Source organism: Electrona antarctica, assembly GCF_951216825.1.
Source record: "Electrona antarctica genome assembly, chromosome: 6".
Lineage (NCBI taxonomy): Eukaryota > Metazoa > Chordata > Actinopteri > Myctophiformes > Myctophidae > Electrona > Electrona antarctica.
Window position 1 is genome coordinate 6,364,191 of NC_136811.1, and position 18,002 is coordinate 6,382,192.

The 18,002-nt window shown below is 44.1% G+C and overlaps 1 protein-coding gene across 1 annotated transcript in view; it reads left to right on the plus strand.

The window, feature by feature from the left end:
• LOC306924418 (inter-alpha-trypsin inhibitor heavy chain H3-like) overlaps positions 1–18,002 on the plus strand; it is a gene marked incomplete at its 5' end in the record, with an annotated part of 85,741 nt that overhangs the window by 32,937 nt on the left and 34,802 nt on the right. The window lies entirely within an intron of this gene.

The following is an 18,002-nucleotide window of genomic DNA, read 5'->3' on the forward strand; positions in this document are numbered from 1 at the left end:
CTTGCTCTAGGATTAGTGTTAATATTAGGATTAGTGTTAATATTAGGATTAGTGTTAATATTAGGGTTATAGTGTTAGGGGGATATACAAGAAATTCACCTTAACGTGGGGTGCGGTCACAATCCAAGACAATTAAGATATAAAACAATGTACCTTGACGGTTTCAACCAATTATCATTATCAAAGAAAAGAAAATACAGTTTCCTGCATTCATTTCAACAAACTTCTCTCTCTCTCTCTCTCTCTCTCTCTCATGTGACCCGACAACCCAAATCCTCAAACCTCATTGGTCGTGGCCTCCTGGATCTTGTCCCTGGCGTAGCGGTGGTCGTCCTCAGACTGCAGGCTCACCAGGTCATACTGGTGGTCACGGTAATGATTATGTCGGCTGGAGTCAACGCTGCCGATGGCCCTGCAGTGCTCCAGAGCCTCCTCCCATGTCTTGTTCTCCTTCACCAGGATCACGTTGTCAACGAAACACATGAATGGAAGTTCAGTAGAGCAACGTTCACTGTACCACTTGTCACTACGAAGGATGCCACAGTTCTCAAAATCTGGCTGTCCTGGAGCCCAATTCCTATAGTCTGAGTCCGTTCCAGTCCACTTCCAGACGTCTTTAGATGGGTCACTTCCAGGTGTGTTAGGGGGTATATGCAGTCCAATCCAACCAGTCTTTTTGAACTTGTGCCGGTTGCTCTGTGTGACAGTGGACTTGTTGTTACAGCTCTCCTGGGCATCAAACCAGCTCATGACTTTAGTCTCAAATCGGACACTGTCCCCATTAGAGCAGTAGAAGGGAAGTTTAGCAGAACATTTAAGATTGTACATTTTATCTGAAATGACGGTGCAACTCAGCATTTCAGGCTCTCCAGTTCCCCAGTTTGTGTCACTTGAAGCGTCTCCTCTGTAAAATGAAAGAAGTAATCAATAATCAAGTTTACATGACTCACATGACTGTCTTACATTGAGTAAGTGTCTGTATTGGTCTGTGTCATTGTGTTATAATGCTACTTCACTACGCTAGCAAATACTTCTAGAGGTACTAGAAATGTGCCGTTTTTCATGATAAAGCAATTCATATATTAATTAGCTTCAACCACAGTCCACATTTCATACATTTAAAATCAGTTTGTGTCTCCTATAATGTCTCCTATAATAGGGACATCAGGCTGACAGTGGTTAAGAAGAATGAGAACAAGACTAACCTTTCTCCAGTCCACCTCCAGACAGAAGCGTTCCCAGGGTCTCTGTACAGACCGATCCACGCAGATCTGCCTCTGTTCGTCACTAACTCATTCAGCAGGTCTTCTCTCTGATAACCACCAGAAGCCAAGTCAGTGAACTTCTCCTTGCAGTACTGTCGAGCATCAGACCAGGTTTTCTTCTCATTCACATAGTGAAATGTTTTCTTCATAGCAAATGCCTCCAATTGAAGAGCAGCAATGATAATGAGGAGGAGGAAGAGGAAGAGGGAGAGGGGGGTCATGAATGAGCTCTTCTCCATTTTCACAAGTTGTTTCTTCAGTTCAAGCAGAGAAGAGTGCAGGGCAGAGTTCAGTTGTTGTCATAATGTCCACTCTGTAGCTGAGTCCTCTGTGTGACCTGGTTGTCTAAGTGAAGCAGGACTCACAGAGCAGGATAAAGATGTGGTTAGTTGTCTGGTGAGGAGCAGGCTGTCACACTGTTCTTATGACAGCCACACACCTACATGCACCTGGACACACACACCCACCTACATGCACCTGGACACACACACATGCACCTGGACACACCCACCTACTTGCAACTGGAGACACGCACGCACGCACGCACGCACACACACACACACACACACACACACACACACACACACACACACACACACACACACACACACACACACACACACACACACGGTGCATTTATTCATCTGCTGATTTATTGTAAGATGCAAACCTTCCGTGCAGGACCAAACAGCTATAGGGTGTGGCAATATACAAAATAGAAGTCAACACACTGTAACTAGTAACTTTGTAAAGCTCCCAGTCAAGGCTTTATTATAGATTAACGTTTCGGGCCTGGGCAGCTGGCGTAGCTGTCTGGGCACCTTGGCTGGTAACCCAGTCTGGCAGTGTGCCGTCGGTTCGACTCCCGATCCCGACGGCCTTTACTGCGTGTCACCCCCCCATCTCTCTCCCCATTTCCTGTCAGCCTACTTTCATCTATCCTTCTATCAATAAAGAGGAAAACAAATTATACCTTAAATAATAATAATAGATTAACGTTTCGACACAGAGTCTTCATCAGAAGAATAATACTGTCAAAACGTTAATGTTAACTTGATGTTAGATAGGAAAGTGTGGAGGGCAGCGATCCAGGAGTCCTGAGTTGGTGTTGGCTAGACCTCACTCTCACAGTAACTAAATGTCTCGTTAGAACAGCAGGAAGACGAACTATACAACCACCCCAATTATATAAGTTATGTTGTATTAACAAACTACCATACAGATTGGATACAATTACATTTTATGTATAAAACTAATGTTACATAGTTGGGCTTTTTATTATCAATTCAACAAAAGAAATCACACCTGTGTGAAGTGAGGGGCACTCTTATCATTATACACATCATCTCATGAACAACTGAATTTATGTGCTTGTTTAGCTGATTTGCTCGTCTACAGGACGTTAAATCTTCCCTTCATTGTCAATGGCATTTAATGTTTGTGTTGCCACAAATTTACGTCATATTTAGTTACTTTCTACAGCTGACTATCATTATGTGATTTTAGCTCATTATTATTAAATTATTAATAGAGTAAAAAGTAGGACTACAATATTTGCCCCCACTTGAGATGCAGTGGTAGAAGTAGACTACAGTACTTAGTATTTAGTTACTTTCCACAGCTGACTATCATTGTGTGCATGAGTTCAGATTGTAAGTTGATGAATATGTCGGTACAGTACAGCATCAGCAGCACAGACAACATGGAACTAATATGATAATGAATCCATTTAGATAGCACATTTCTAGACATAGACACATGATTCCGCCTAAACAAATTATACAACCATCTCCATTCTTCAATGAAGCAGATCACCTCCGTGTGTGTGTGTGTGTGTGTGTGTGTGTGTGTGTGTGTGTGTGTGTGTGTGTGTGTGTGTGTGTGTGTGTGTGTGTGTGTGTGTGTGTGTGTGTGTGTGTGTGTGTGTGTGTGTGTGTGTGTGTGTGTGTGTGTGTGTGTGTGTGTGTGTGTGTGTGTGTGGTCAAGGCCATTGTCTTTATTGCGGTGGTTAGTTTGCCTAAGTGTGCGTGCGTGCGTGCGTGCGTGCGTGCGTGCGTGCGTGCGTGCGTGCGTGCGTGCGTGCGCTACAATGTGTAGTGGGGGTCCCTGCTTCATCTCTCTCTCTCTCTCAACTATACAATATGTAGTGGGGGTCCCTGCTTCATCTCTCCTTCTCTCTCAACTATACAATAGTGGGGGTCCCTGCTTCATCTCTCTCTCTCTCAACTATACAATATGTAGTGGAGGTCCCTGCTTCATCTCTCTCTCTCTCTCTCTCTCAACTATACAATATGTAGTGGGGGTCCCTGCTTCATCTCTCTCTCTCTCTCTCAACTATACAATTAATATGTAGTGGGGGTCCCTGCTTCATCTCTCTCTCTCTCAACTATACAATATGTAGTGGGGGTCCCTGCTTCATCTCTCTCTCTCTCTCAACTATACAATATGTAGTGGGGGTCCCTGCTTCATCTCTCTCTCTCTCTCAACTATACAATATGTAGTGGGGGTCCCTGCTTCATCTCTCTCTCAACTATACAATATGTAGTGGGGGTCCCTGCTTCATCTCTCTCTCTCTCTCTCTCAACTTTACAATATGTATGGGTCCCTGCTTAATCTCTCTCTCTCTCTCTCTCTCAACTATACAATATGTAGTGGGGGTCCCTGCTTCATCTCTCTCTCTCTCTCTCTCTCTCTCTCTCTCTCTCTCTCTCTCTCTCTCTCTCTCTCAACTATACAATATGTAGTGGGGGTCCCTGCTTCATCTCTCTCTCTCTCAACTATACAATATGTAGTGGGGGTCCCTGCTTCATCTCTCTCTCAACTATACAATATGTAGTGGGGGTCCCTGCTTCATCTCTCTCTCAACTATACAATATGTAGTGGGGGTCCCTGCTTCATCTCTCTCTCTCTCTCTCAACTATACAATATGTAGTGGGGGTCCCTGCTTCATCTCTCTCTCTCTCTCTCAACTATACAATATGTAGTGGGTGTCCCTGCTTCATCTCTCTCTCTCTCTCAACTATACAATATGTAGTGGGGGTCCCTGCTTCATCTCTCTCTCTCTCTCAACTATAGAATATGTACTGGGGGTCCCTGCTTCATCTCTCTCTCTCTCTCAACTATACAATATGTAGTGGGGGTCCCTGCTTCATCTCTCTCTCTCAACTATACAATATGTAGTGGGGGGGGGGGGTCCCTGCTTCATCTCTCTCTCTCTCTCAACTATACAATATGTAGTGGGGGTCCCTGCCTCATCTCTCTCTCAGCTAATAAGGAGTGCTCGGCCTGAAATACTTTGAAGACCCCTGCTTCAGAGTGTGATGGTCTTTTTGTATATTACCGTATGTTGACAATTAGACAAAATAAAGAAGAATGATTAATGTAGGCATTTAGCAGACGCTCTCATCCAGGATGATAGATTTACAAGTGCAAGGTCAAATTAAAAGGCATTAACCTGAGAGGCAACCAAGTTTATTTGAATAGCAAATTTAAACAACGAGGAAATTCAAGATGCTTTTCATAAAACAATCATTAAGGCGGACACAGAGCATTAAGACCAAACTCATTATGTAAGGAAGGACACATGAACACGATAAAAATGAGAACTTAAAACAAAACAGACAAATAAGACAATGAGATTACAGTGAAGGAGAACAAAATAAATGTACTGTAGCTCTACTTAACTACTGTCATTAATGTTAACCACTTGGTAATTTTCCTTAGCCATATACCTAATTATTTTTCACAAGTTTATTTTATGGGGAAAAGCCATTTGTGTTGAATGTACGCCAAAGTCATGAATTACATTGTGAAGCACAGAATTATTTAAAAGAGAGAAAATGTCGCAAATGACTTTGATTACAAATTGTGTCATTGACAGAATAGAAATGGAAGGCCAATTAAGGCCCTAAAATAATTCATACTGCACTTGTCTTTTCATACGTTATGCGGAAATAAAGCAAAAAAATCACACCCGTGTGAAGTCAAATGATTTAGCCATATAGGCCTACCTATTTATTTTATGTATATTTTATGGAAAAGCCATTAATTATTTTGTGTTGGCCTACATTGTGAAGCAATTGAAAGAGAGATGTGCTCAGCTATCTTTAATGTAAATTGGTTTATTTTATTAGAAATTAAAGGCCGAGGCCAGGCCATAAAATAGTTCACATTGCACTTGTCTTTTCATACGTTATGTGGAAATGAAGCAAATAAAAGAGTTAGTTATCAAGTATCATTAATGTCATCATTTTATCAACCGTGGCCACTTGTCATTGTTGTAATGTGTCCCACAGGTTCATCTATTTGAGTATCCCTGCTGTAGAAGCTCACATAATTATCTGTGTAGTTCTAGTGCTCAGAGTGAGAGGCCCTGCTGCTACAACACTATAAACTGTTACTTTTCAGGAAATGGAACAAAATGCAAAAATAGCAGATCAAAAGCTCAAAATGTGTTGCGTCGACTGACACTGACAAAATAGGGTATTTAATGTATGGAGGAAAGGAAACATTAAAAGTTAAAATATGGAGATTTGCAACCATATGTACTGCACATCTATGACACAAATAAATGTAGATAAATGATCACACATTGTATAATCTTCGCTGTCCGGCAGGAACCAGCCTACTCCATTTTTCAGGTTTTTCTTTTTATTCATGAATCAATGCTATTATATACCCTTTACGTCTGTGTGTTGGTTAAAGGGATTGTGACATAAAAAAAAAGGTTTTTGTATTTTTTTCTTATTTTTAGGTCTTCAGTAGATTTTCTATGGTCTGGGGTTTTCTGGCTCAAATAAGTGCTCTGATTTTCCAGGAGTTTGTGATGTCACAGCCTCCAAATCCCATGTATGTCAATGGGATTTGCCAGCAGATGTCACTGATTTCACGGTTTTGCCTGTTTTCATTGCACCTCAAAAGGCTTCCAACCCCCAGAGAAAACTCCAGACCACAGAAACTCCACTGAATCAGGTTTTTTGGGTGTAATTGAGGTCATATATAAAACCTAAAATAATGAAAATTAACGTCATGAAACCATGAACCAATGAATAGTATTAAAAAGTGCTGGCCCGGGCAGCTGGCGTAGCTGTCTGGGCACCTTGGCTGGTAATCCAGTCTAGCAGTGTGCCGCTGGTTCGACTCCCGATCCCGACAGCCTTTACTGCGTGTCACCCCCCCCATCTCTCTCCCCATTTCCTGCCAGCCTACTTTCATATATCCCTCCATCAATAAAAAGAAAAAGGCGAAAGCCGAAAACAAAATCAAAAGAAAAGCCAGCTGACTCCATTGGACCCTCAAACTAGTTGTCTGCTAACTGCTAACTCCGCCCCCTCTCCCCCTTTCATGTAATATATAAAGTCACAATACCAACACAAGGTATTCTTAATTTCTTGAATTAAAAAAATAAATAATAATAATTAATTTCCTGATAAATGAACATTTAGGAGCTGGTGTCTGCCCGACAGCAGAGATATCTACATAGTACTGCAGTAGCGTAGCTCTATATATAAATGACCACACATTGACTATGTGCCTGCAGTGCAGGCCTACCATTCCTCATGGCTGTTTTGCTGGGGATTTGATGCAGAGGAAGTTCCTTCTCTCCATGCAGTCCCTGATCTGCCACTGGGTGCTGTGGTCTTTGGGTAGGGTTCCACAGTGCCGCCCCCAGGCCGGACACGGTGGCAGGTTCTGGTACTGCTGTGGTTCCCCGTCCACCCAGAGCCACTGGCCCGCCAGGAAACGCAGAGCTGTCCACACCTGGGGACAACATGGAAAGCAAAGGAGGTCAAACATCTTCCTTCAAGTGTTACCGTGCTTTAACTCACCCACTGCCTAGATTGTCTTTTGCTCCTATGGCTTTAGTCGTCCAGATCGTTTTGACGTATTTATATATATATATATATATATATATATATATATATATATATATATATATATATCGATTACCTCCGTTTGCCACGCGATGAAGTAAACAGGAGAGAGAAAAAAAACGGAAGTGAAAAGTCGACACTCGCTTATGTCTAGGGAAAGGATTTTTGTCAGGTGAAACCTGACAACAACAGGCCCATTTTTATTAGTGACCTAGTCATGATTGACTGCCCCCTAAGCCAATGGTATAGTCTGAAACTCTACCTACTTATCATCAAAATAAAGGAAAGTGAGAAAAAAGAATGTTTCCTGCATTAATTTCAACAAACTTTATTTATATATTTATTTAGTTAGTTAGTTTAACAAGCCTTATCTCTCACAATGTGACCCGTCAACCCAAACCCTCAAACCTCATTGGTCGTGGCCTCCTGGATCTTGTCCCTGGCGTAGCGGTGGTCGTCCTCAGACTGCAGGCTCACCAGGTCATACTGGTGGTCACGGTAATGATTATGTCGGCTGGAGTCCACGCTGCCGATGGCCCTGCAGTGCTCCAGAGCCTCCTCCCATGTCTTGTTCTCCTTCACCAGGATCACGTTGTCAACGAAACAGATGAATGGAAAGAGACGGGAGCAAGAAGCAGCGTACCACTTACCAGTGGAGGTAAGTAAGCCACAGTACTCATCCTTGCCAGGCTCTCCACTACGCCAGTTTGTGTCACTTGAAGCGTCTCCTCTGTAAAATAAAAATAATCAATATTACACGACTGCTCTGACTAACATTCAGGAGTGTTTCTACAGTAGCAAATACGTTTCGAAAAATGTACCCTTTTCTTGAAAATGTAACAATTAGCTTTAATGTCCCGATCACGTTTCTTTGCTCCCGATCCGATTTCAATGATTTTGGATGTTGTACTATTGTGAAATGGCACATCACAATAGTAGGCTACATTATCCCAAATCACAGACAATATCCAGTCTAATATCATGATATAGATATAATATTGATATTACTAGAGATGTCCCGATCAATTTATTCAGCTCCCGATCCGATTCCGATCATTTCAAAATTACAGATTTCCAATCACGTGATCGGTGCGGAACAATCCTAGCTTTAACCGCATATTTCCATAATTTCAAAATTGCATTATATAACAAAATGTGAGACGCCAGAGGTTTAAAAACAAGACCAACCTTTCTCCTGTCCACCTCCAGACAGAAGCGTCCACAGGGTCTCTGTACAGACCGATCCACGGCCATCTGCCTCCATTCTTCACTAACTCATTCAGCAGGTCTTCTCTCTGATCACCAGCAGAAGCCAAGTCAGTGAACTTCTCCTTGCAGTATTGTTGAGCATCAGACCAGGTTTTAAACTCATGCACATAGTGAAATGTTTTCATCGGGACAGACGCCTCCAATTGAAGAGCAGCAATGATGATGAGGAGGAGGAAGAGGGAGAGGGAGAGGGGGGTCATGAATGGGCTCCTCTTCTCCATTTTCACAAGTTGTTCCTTCAGTTCAAGCAGAGAAGAGTGCAGGGCAGAGTTCAGTTGTTGTCATAATGTCCACTCTGTAGCTGAGTCCTCTGTGTGACCTGGTTGTCTAAGTAAAGCAGGACTCACAGAGCAGGATAAAGATGTGGTTAGTTGTCTGGTGAGGAGCAGGCTGTCACACTGTTCTTATGACAGCCACATATACATGCACCTGGACACACCCACCTACATGCACCTGGACACACACACCCACAGGCACCTGGACACACCCACATACATGCACATGGACCCACACACATGCACCTGGACACACCCACTTACTTGCAACTGGACGCACGCACGCACGCACGCACGCACGCACGCACGCACGCACGCACGCACGCACGCACACACACACACACACACACACACACACGGTGCATTTATTCATCTGCTGATTTATTGTAAGATGCAAACCTTCCGTGCAGGACCAAACAGCTATAGGGTATGGCAATATACAAAATAGAAGTCAGCACACTGTAACTTTGTAAAGAACCAGTCAAGGCTTTATTATAGATTAACGTTTCGGGCCCGGGCGGCTGGCGTAGCTGTCTGGGCACCTTGGCTGGTAATCCAATCTGGCAGTGTGCCGTCGGTTCGACTCCCGATCCCGATGGCCTTTACTGCGTGTCACCCCCCCATCTCTCTCCCCATATCCTGTCAGCCTACTTTCATCTATCCTTCTATCAATAAAGAGGGAAAAAAATTATACCTTAAATAATAATAATAGATTAACGTTTCGACACAGAGTCTTCATCAGAAGAAGAATACTGTCAAAACGTTAATGTTAACTTGATGTTAGATAGGAAAGTGTGGAGGGCAGCGATCCAGGAGTCCTGAGTTGGTGTTGGCTAGACCTCACTCTCACAGTAACTAAATGTCTCGTTAGAACAGCAGGAAGACGAACTATACAACCACCACAATTATATAAGTTATGTTGTTAACTACCATACAGATTGGATACAATTACATTTTATGTATAAAACAAATGTTACATAGTTGGGCTTTTTATTATCAATTAAACAAAGTTACTATTACAATCATTTGTTGTTTTGATCAGGAGATAAGGGGAACTAAATGCAAAAAGAATCACACCTGTGTGAAGTGAGGGGCACTCATATCATTATACACATCATCTCATGAACAACTGAATTGATGTGCTTGTTTAGCCGATTTGCTCGTCTACAGGACGTTAAATCTTCCCTTCATTGTCAATGGCATTTAATGTTTGTGTTGCCACAAATTTACGTCATATTTAGTTACTTTCTACAGCTGACTATCATTATGTGAGTTCAGCTCATTATTATTAAATTATTAATAGAGTAAAAAGTAGGACTACAATATTTGCCCCCACTTGAGATGCAGTGGTAGAAGTAGACTACAGTACTTAGTATTTAGTAACTTTCCACAGCTGACTATCATTGTGTGCATGAGTTCAGATTGTAAGTTGATGAATATGTCGGTACAGTACAGCATCAGCAGCACAGACAACATGGAACTAATATGATAATGAATCCATTTAGTGTGTGTGTGTGTGTGTGTGTGTGTGTGTGTGTGTGGTCAAGGCCATTGTCTTTATTGCGGTGGTTAGTTTGCCTAAGTGTGTGTGCGTGCGTGCGTGCGTGCGTGCGCTACAATGTGTAGTGGGGGTCCCTGCTTCATCTCTCTCTCAACTATACAATATGTAGTGGGGGTCCCTGCTTCATCTCTCTCTCTCTTTCAACTATACAATATGTAGTGGGGGTCCCTGCTTCATCTCTCTCTCTCTCTCAACTATACAATATGTAGTGGGGGTCCCTGCTTCATCTCTCTCTCTCTCTCAACTATACAATATGTAGTGGGGGTCCCTGCTTCATCTCTCTCTCTCTCTCTCAACTATACAATATGTACTGGGGGTCCCTGCTTCATCTCTCTCTCTCTCTCTCTCAACTATACAATATGTAGTGGGGGTCCCTGCTTCATCTCTCTCTCTCTCTCAACTATACAATATGTAGTGGGGGTCCCTGCTTCATCTCTCTCTCAGCTAATAAGGAGTGCTCGGCCTGAAATACTTTGAAGATCCCTGCTTCAGAGTGTGATGGTCTTTTTGTATATTACCGTATGTTGACAATTAGACAAAATAAAGAAGAATGATTAATGTAGGCATTTAGCAGACGCTCTCATCCAGGATGATAGATTTACAAGTGCAAGGTCAAATTAAAAGGCACTAACCTGAGAGGCAACCAAGTTTATTTGAATAGCAAATTTAAACAACGAGGAAATTCAAGATGCTTTTCATAAAACAATCATTAAGGCGGACACAGAGCATTAAGACCAAACTCATTATGTAAGGAAGGACACATGAACACGATAAAAAAGAGAACTTAAAACAAAACAGACAAGTTTATTTTATGGGGAAAAGCCATTTGTGTTGAATGTACACCAAAGTCATGAATTACATTGTGAAGCACAGAATTATTTAAAAGAGAGAAAATGTCGCAAATGACTTTGATTACAAATTGTGTCATTGACAGAATAGAAATGGAAGGCCAAGGCCCTAAAATAATTCATACTGCACTTGTCTTTTCATACGTTATGTTGAAATGAAGCAAATAAAAGAGTTAGTTATCAAGTATCATTAATGTCATCATTTTATCAACCGTGGCCACTTGTCATTGTTGTAATGTGTCCCACAGGTTCATCTATTTGAGTATCCCAGCTGTAGAAGCTCACATAATTATCCTTGTAGTTCTAGTGCTCAGAGTGAGAGGCCCTGCTGCTACAACACTATAAACTGTTACTTTTCAGGAAATGGAACAAAATGCAAAAATAGCAGATCAAAAGCTCAAAATGTGTTGCGTCGACTGACACTGACAAAATAGGGTATTTAATGTATGGAGGAAAGGAAACATTAAAAGTTAAAATATGTAGATTAGCAACCATATGTACTGCACATCTATGACACAAATAAATGTAGATAAATGATCACACATTGTATATCTTCGCTGTCCGGCAGGAACCAGCCTACTCCATTTTTCAGGTTTTTCTTTTTTTCATGAATCAATGCTATTGAATACCCTTTTTTGTATTTTTTCTTATTTTTTAGGTCTTCAGTAGATTTTCTATGGTCTGGGGTTTTCTGGCTCAAATAAGTGCTCCGATTTTCCAGGTGTTTGTGATGTCACAGCCTCCAAATCCAATATATGTCAATGGGATTTGCCAGCAGATGTCACTGATTTCACTGTTTTGCCTGTTTTGCATCTCAAAAGGCTTCCAACCCCCAGAGAAAACTCCAGACCACAGAAACTCCACTGAATCAGGTTTTTTGGGTGTAATTGAGGTCATAATATATAAAACCTAAAATAAAAAATAAATGAAAATTAACGTCATGAAACCATGAACCAATGAATAGTATTAAAAAGTGCTGGCCTGGGCGGCTGGCGTAGCTGTCTGGGCACCTTGGCTGGTAATCCAGTCTAGCAGTGTGCCGCTGGTTCGACTCCCGATCCCGACAGCCTTTACTGCGTGTCACCCCCCCATCTCTCTCCCCATTTCCTCCCAGTCTACTTTCATATATCCCTCCATCAATAAAAAGAAAAAAGGCGAAAGCCGAAAACAAAATCAAAAGAAAAGCCAGCTGACTCCATTGGACCCTCAAACTAGTTGTCTGCTAACTGCTAACTCCGCCCCCTCTCCCCCTTTCATGCAATATATAAAGTCACAATACCAACACAAGGTATTCTTCATTTCTTGAATTAAAAAAATAAATAATAATAATTAATTTCCTGAAAAATGAACATTTAGGAGCTGGTGTCTGCCCGACAGCAGAGATATCTACATAGTACTGCTACTGCAGTAGCGTAGCTCTATATATAAATGACCACACATTGACTATGTGCCTGCAGTGCAGGCCTACCATTCCTCATGGCTGTTTTGCTGGGGATTTGATGCAGAGGAAGTTCCTTTTCTCCATGCAGTCCCTGATCTGCCACTGGGTGCTGTGGTCTTTGGGTAGGGTTCCACAGTGCCGCCCCCAGGCCGGACACAGTGGCAGGTTCTGGTACTGCTGTGGTTCCCCGTCCACCCAGAGCCACTGGCCCGCCAGGAAACGCAGAGCTGTCCACACCTGGGGACAACATGGAAGGCAAAGGAGGTCAAACATCTTCCCTCAAGTGTTACTGTGCTTTAATTATAGGATCTAGTCAACCTTACTTTTATTTTCCAAGCTGTTTGTTCCTATGATATCTTTAAGTCATTTAATTAGACATTATTTTATATTCTGAATAAAAAACTTTATTGCCAAGATTGATGTTAAAGTTATTGTTAGGGTTAGGATTAGGGTTAAGGCAAGATAAAACATTAAAAAAGATATGCATTCTGCATTTGTTATATTTTGTATTCCGTTACATATATCACCCCAGTCCTCTACGACCTCCACTGGCAGCCTGTCAAACAGGGAGTCCACTATAAAATGCTGCTCACCACCTACAAGGCACTGCACATCCTGTAGCTGGCTCCAGTGCCGATTCTTGCCTCCAAGGGGCCCTAAGCATGATTGTAGCAAGGGGGCCCCCCATGAAAAAATGGGGGGTTTTGAAACAGTTTAAAACAGTTTTAAGTAGACAAACAGAGCAGAATAAGGTATAAACATTGTCTGTCTGTCTGTCTGTCTGTCTGTCTGTCTGTCTGTCTGTCTGTCTGTCTGTCTGTCTGTCTGTGTGTGTGTGTGTGTGTGTGTGTGTGTGTGTGTGTGTGTGTGTGTGTGTGTGTGTGTGTGTGTGTGTGTGTGTGTGTGTGTGTGTGTGTGTGTGTGTGTGTGTGTGTGTGTGTGTGTGTGTGTGTGTGTGTGTGTGTGTCTGTCTGTGTGTGTGTGTGTGTGTGTGTGTGTGTGTGTCTGTCTGTGTATGACAGACTGACTGGTATAAACAGCGCCCCCGGTGTAGAAGGCCTGTCAGCTTGGTGTGCTAATAACAACCTACAGCTCAACATAAAGAAGACAAGGGAGATTATAGTAGACTTTAGGAAGTCAAGGCCGGACCACTCCCCTCTGCTCATTAACAACGAGGCAGTAGAGGTGGTCACAGAGTTTAAGTTCCTGGGTCTCAGTGTGAGTGAGACCCTGTCCTGGAGCACCAACATCGCTTCAGTGATCGGGAAAGCTCAGCAACGCCTATACTTCCTACGGAAGCTGAAAGAAGCTGACCTGCCAAGAAATCTACTTGTAAACTTCTACCATTGTGCTGTCGAGAGTGTACTGACTTACTGTGTGTCTGTGTGGTTCTCCAGCTGCACAAAGGCAGAGCAGGAGGCCCTACAGAGGGTGGTGAAGGCGGCAGGTAGGATCATCGGGTCCCCTCTACCATCTATCACCTCCGTCTTCACCTCCCGCTGCCTCGGCCTCTCCCACCGTATCATCAGAGACCAGTCACACCCAGCACATTATCTCTTTCACCTCCTCCCCTCAGGGAGGAGATACCAGTCCATCAGTGCTGGTAGCTCAAGACTGAAAAACAGCTTTTTCCCCTACGCAGTCAGACTGCTAAACGAACGACATGAGCATTGACTGTCCCCTCATATGCATCATGCATTGTCTCTAATTGGACTGTGTTAATTTATTGGTTCCCTTCTCATCCATCATGCACTTTATAATATCACCATGCACTTTACTTCGTGTTGTATGTTATGTGTTATGTTGTATTTATGTACTACGGTTATGTGGGAGCTCCCTTGAAATTTCGTTGTATGCTCAGTGTATGCTTTGTGTGCAATGACAAATAAAAGTCTATTCTATTCTAGAGGGATGGTATGACAGACTGGTATAAACAGCGCCCCCAGTGGGGAGGGATGGTATGACAGACTGGTATAAACAGTGCCCCCAGTGGAGAGGGATGCTATGACAGACTGGTATAAACAGCTCCCCCGGTGTAGAGGGATGGTATGACAGACTGGTATAAACAGCGCCCCCAGTGGGGAGGGATGGTATGACAGACTGGTATAAACAGTGCCCCCAGTGGGGAGGGATGGTATGACAGACTGACTGGTATAAACAGTGCCCCCAGTGGAGAGGGATGCTATGACAGACTGGTATAAACAGTGCCCCCAGTGGGGAGGGATGGTATGACAGACTGGTATAAACAGTGCCCCCAGTGGGGAGGGATGGTATGACAGACTGACTGGTATAAACAGTGCCCCCAGTGGAGAGGGATGCTATGACAGAGAGACTGGTATAAACAGCGTCCCCAGTGGGGAGGGATGGTATAAACAGCACCCCCAGTGTAGAGGGATGGTATAAACAGCGCCCCCAGTGGGGAGGGATGGTATGACAGACTGACTGGTATAAACAGCGCCCCCAGTGGGGAGGGATGGTATGACAGAGAGACTGGTATAAACAGCGCCCCCAGTGGGGAGGGATGGTATGACAGACTGACTGGTATAAACAGTGCTCCCAGTGGGGAGGCTGTGTTGTGGCTTTAGTCACAAACTTAAGCATAGCCCCTGGAAATTATAGATACAAACACAAGGATAAAAAAAATAAAATTATATATAACTCAATTGTATATATATATATATACACCCCCCCCCCCCCCCACACACACACACACACACACACACACACACCTATTCAAATTCTTAATTATTCCTTTGCAATTTAAATTATTTATATTTCAATACTGAGCAACAACAACAAAACTACGAATTTGATGCGTTTAATAAGAGCACAAATCAGACTGCACAGCTAGTCACAGAGTGAGACTACAGCGAGTCACCACTCACTCCCAACCATGTCATGATAAAAGAGATGATTATTGATTACAAACTGCAGCAAGCAGCAGCAGTACTAGCCTAGCCACCAGCGTGGCTCAGCCCCCTCCCTCTGTGGGGTAACAGGGCCTAGTCTGTGGCAGCCCCCTCCCTCTGTGGGGCAACAGGGCCTAGTCTGTGGCTGCCCCCTCCCTCTGTGGGGCAACAGGGCCTAGTCTGTGGCTGCCCCCTCCCTCTGTGGGGCAACAGGGCCTAGTCTGTGGTTGCCCCCTCCCTCTGTGGGGCAACAGAGCCTAGTCTGTGGCAACAGGGCCATCTCTGTGGCTGCCCCCTCCCTCTTAGGGGCAACAGGGCCATCTCTGTGGCTGCCCTCTCCCTCTGTGGGGCAACAGGGCCTAGTCTGTGGCAGCCCCCTCCCTCTGTGGGGCAACAGGGCCTAGTCTGTGGCTGCCCCCTCCCTCTGTGGGGCAACAGGGCCATCTCTGTAGCTGCCCCCTCTCTCTGTGGGGCAACAGGGCCATCTCTGTGGCTGCCCCCTCCCTCTGTGGGGCAACAGGGCCTTCTATGTGGCTGCCCCCTCCCTCTGTGGGGCAACAGGGCCATCTCTGTGGCTGCCCCCTCCCTCTGTGGGGCAACAGGGCCTTCTCTGTGGCTGCCCCCTCCCTCTGTGGGGCAACAGGGCCTTCTCTGTGACTGCCCTCTCCCTCTGTGGGGCAACAGGGCCTTCTCTGTGGCTGCCCCCTCCCTCTGTGGGGCAACAAGGCCTTCTCTGTGGCTGCCCCCTCCCTCTGTGGGGCAACAGGGCCATCTCTGTGGCTGCCCCCTCCCTCTGTGGGGCAACAGGGCCTTCTATGTGGTTGCCCTCTACCTCTGTGGGGCAACAGGGCCTAGTCTGTGGCTGCCCCCTCCCTCTGTGGGGCAACAGGGCCATCTCTGTGGCTGTCCCCTCCCTCTGTGGGGCAACAGGGCCTTCTCTGTGGCTGCCCCCTCCCTCTGTGGGGCAACAGGGCCATCTCTGTGGCTGTCCCCTCCCTCTGTGGGACAACAGGGCCTTCTCTGTGGCTGTCCCCTCCCTCTGTGGGGCAACAGGGCCTTCTCTGTGGCTGCCCCCTCCCTCTGTGGGGCAACAGGGCCATGATATCAGACCTCCCTCCCTACCTTCAAAACCGCCCCGAAAACCCACCTGTTCAGAATTGCGTTCACGAGTTGATTTTGAATTCTATTATAGTTACTTTTAGTGTTTTATTGCTTTGAATTCTCATAGCTTTAATGCTTTTCTCTTTTTTTCTCTCCCATGAACCCCAGCATCTTAAGCTCAATATAAATCCCGGATATTATTATTATCATCGTAATTTATTATTGCATAAATAGTTCTTATATATAAAATAGGTCTTATTTTAGGCTATTTTTAATTAACTCAACAGACACTCAGATCACATTGACTGCACCTGTGTGATCACTGCAGCCCAGCACTGATTGGTGGCTATTCTGAGGTGTCACTATTTAAAGAGTGTTTTTCGACTGTGTCGAAACATTGATCTATAATTAAGACTTGATTAGGAGCCGTGTGCAGACTTGTTTTTAATATTGTCTTAAATCCACTCTTAATGCACCTGCTGTCCAGTGGATGTGCCAGTTTTATTCTTGCTCTAGGATTAGTGTTAATGTTAGGATTAGTGTTAATATTAGGGTTAATATTAGGGTTATAGTGTTAGTGGGATATACAAGAAATTCACCTTAACATGGGGCGCGGTCACAATCCAAGACAATTAAGATTTAAAACAATGTACCTCGGTTTCAACCAATTATCATCATCATAAAAAAAATCACACCCGTGTGAACTGAGTGGTGTAAGGTCTTATATAGACTGATCAGCAGTGGTCTGACGTAATGTCTGACGTAATGAAATCATAGAAACCGTGCTCATTTTTGAGTGGTGTAAACCACTCCTACAACTGGCTTTGTTAGTCTGTCTGTCTGTCTGTCTGTCTGTGCAGAAAAAATGAGCATGGTACATAGCTTTTTGAGTGGTGTAAACCACTCCTACAACTGGCTTTGTTAGTTTACGTGTCTGTCCGTACCAAAAAAAATCACACCCGTGTGAACTGAGTGGTGTAAGGTCTTATATAGACTGATCAACTGTGGTCTGACGTAATGTCTGACGTAATGAAATCACACCCGTGTCGTGTGAACTGGGTGACCGTAGCAACCATGCTCATTTTTTACGAACAGACAGACAGACAGACAGACAGACAGACAGACAGACAGACAGACACGTAAACTAACAAAGCCAGTCGTAGGAGTGGTTTACACCACTCAAAGATGAGCATGGTTGCTATGGTCACCCAGTTCACACGGGTGTGATTTCATTACGTCAGACATTACGTCAGACCACAGCTGACCAGTCTATATAAGATCTTACACCACTCAGTTCACACGGGTGGGATTTTTTTGGTACGAACAGACACGGGTACAAAGCCAGTTGTTGGAGTGGTTTACACCACTCAAAAAAAGGAAAATACTGTTTCCTGCATTAATTTCAACAAACTTCTCTCTCTCTCTCTCTCTCTCTCTCTCTCTCTCTGTGACCCGTCAAC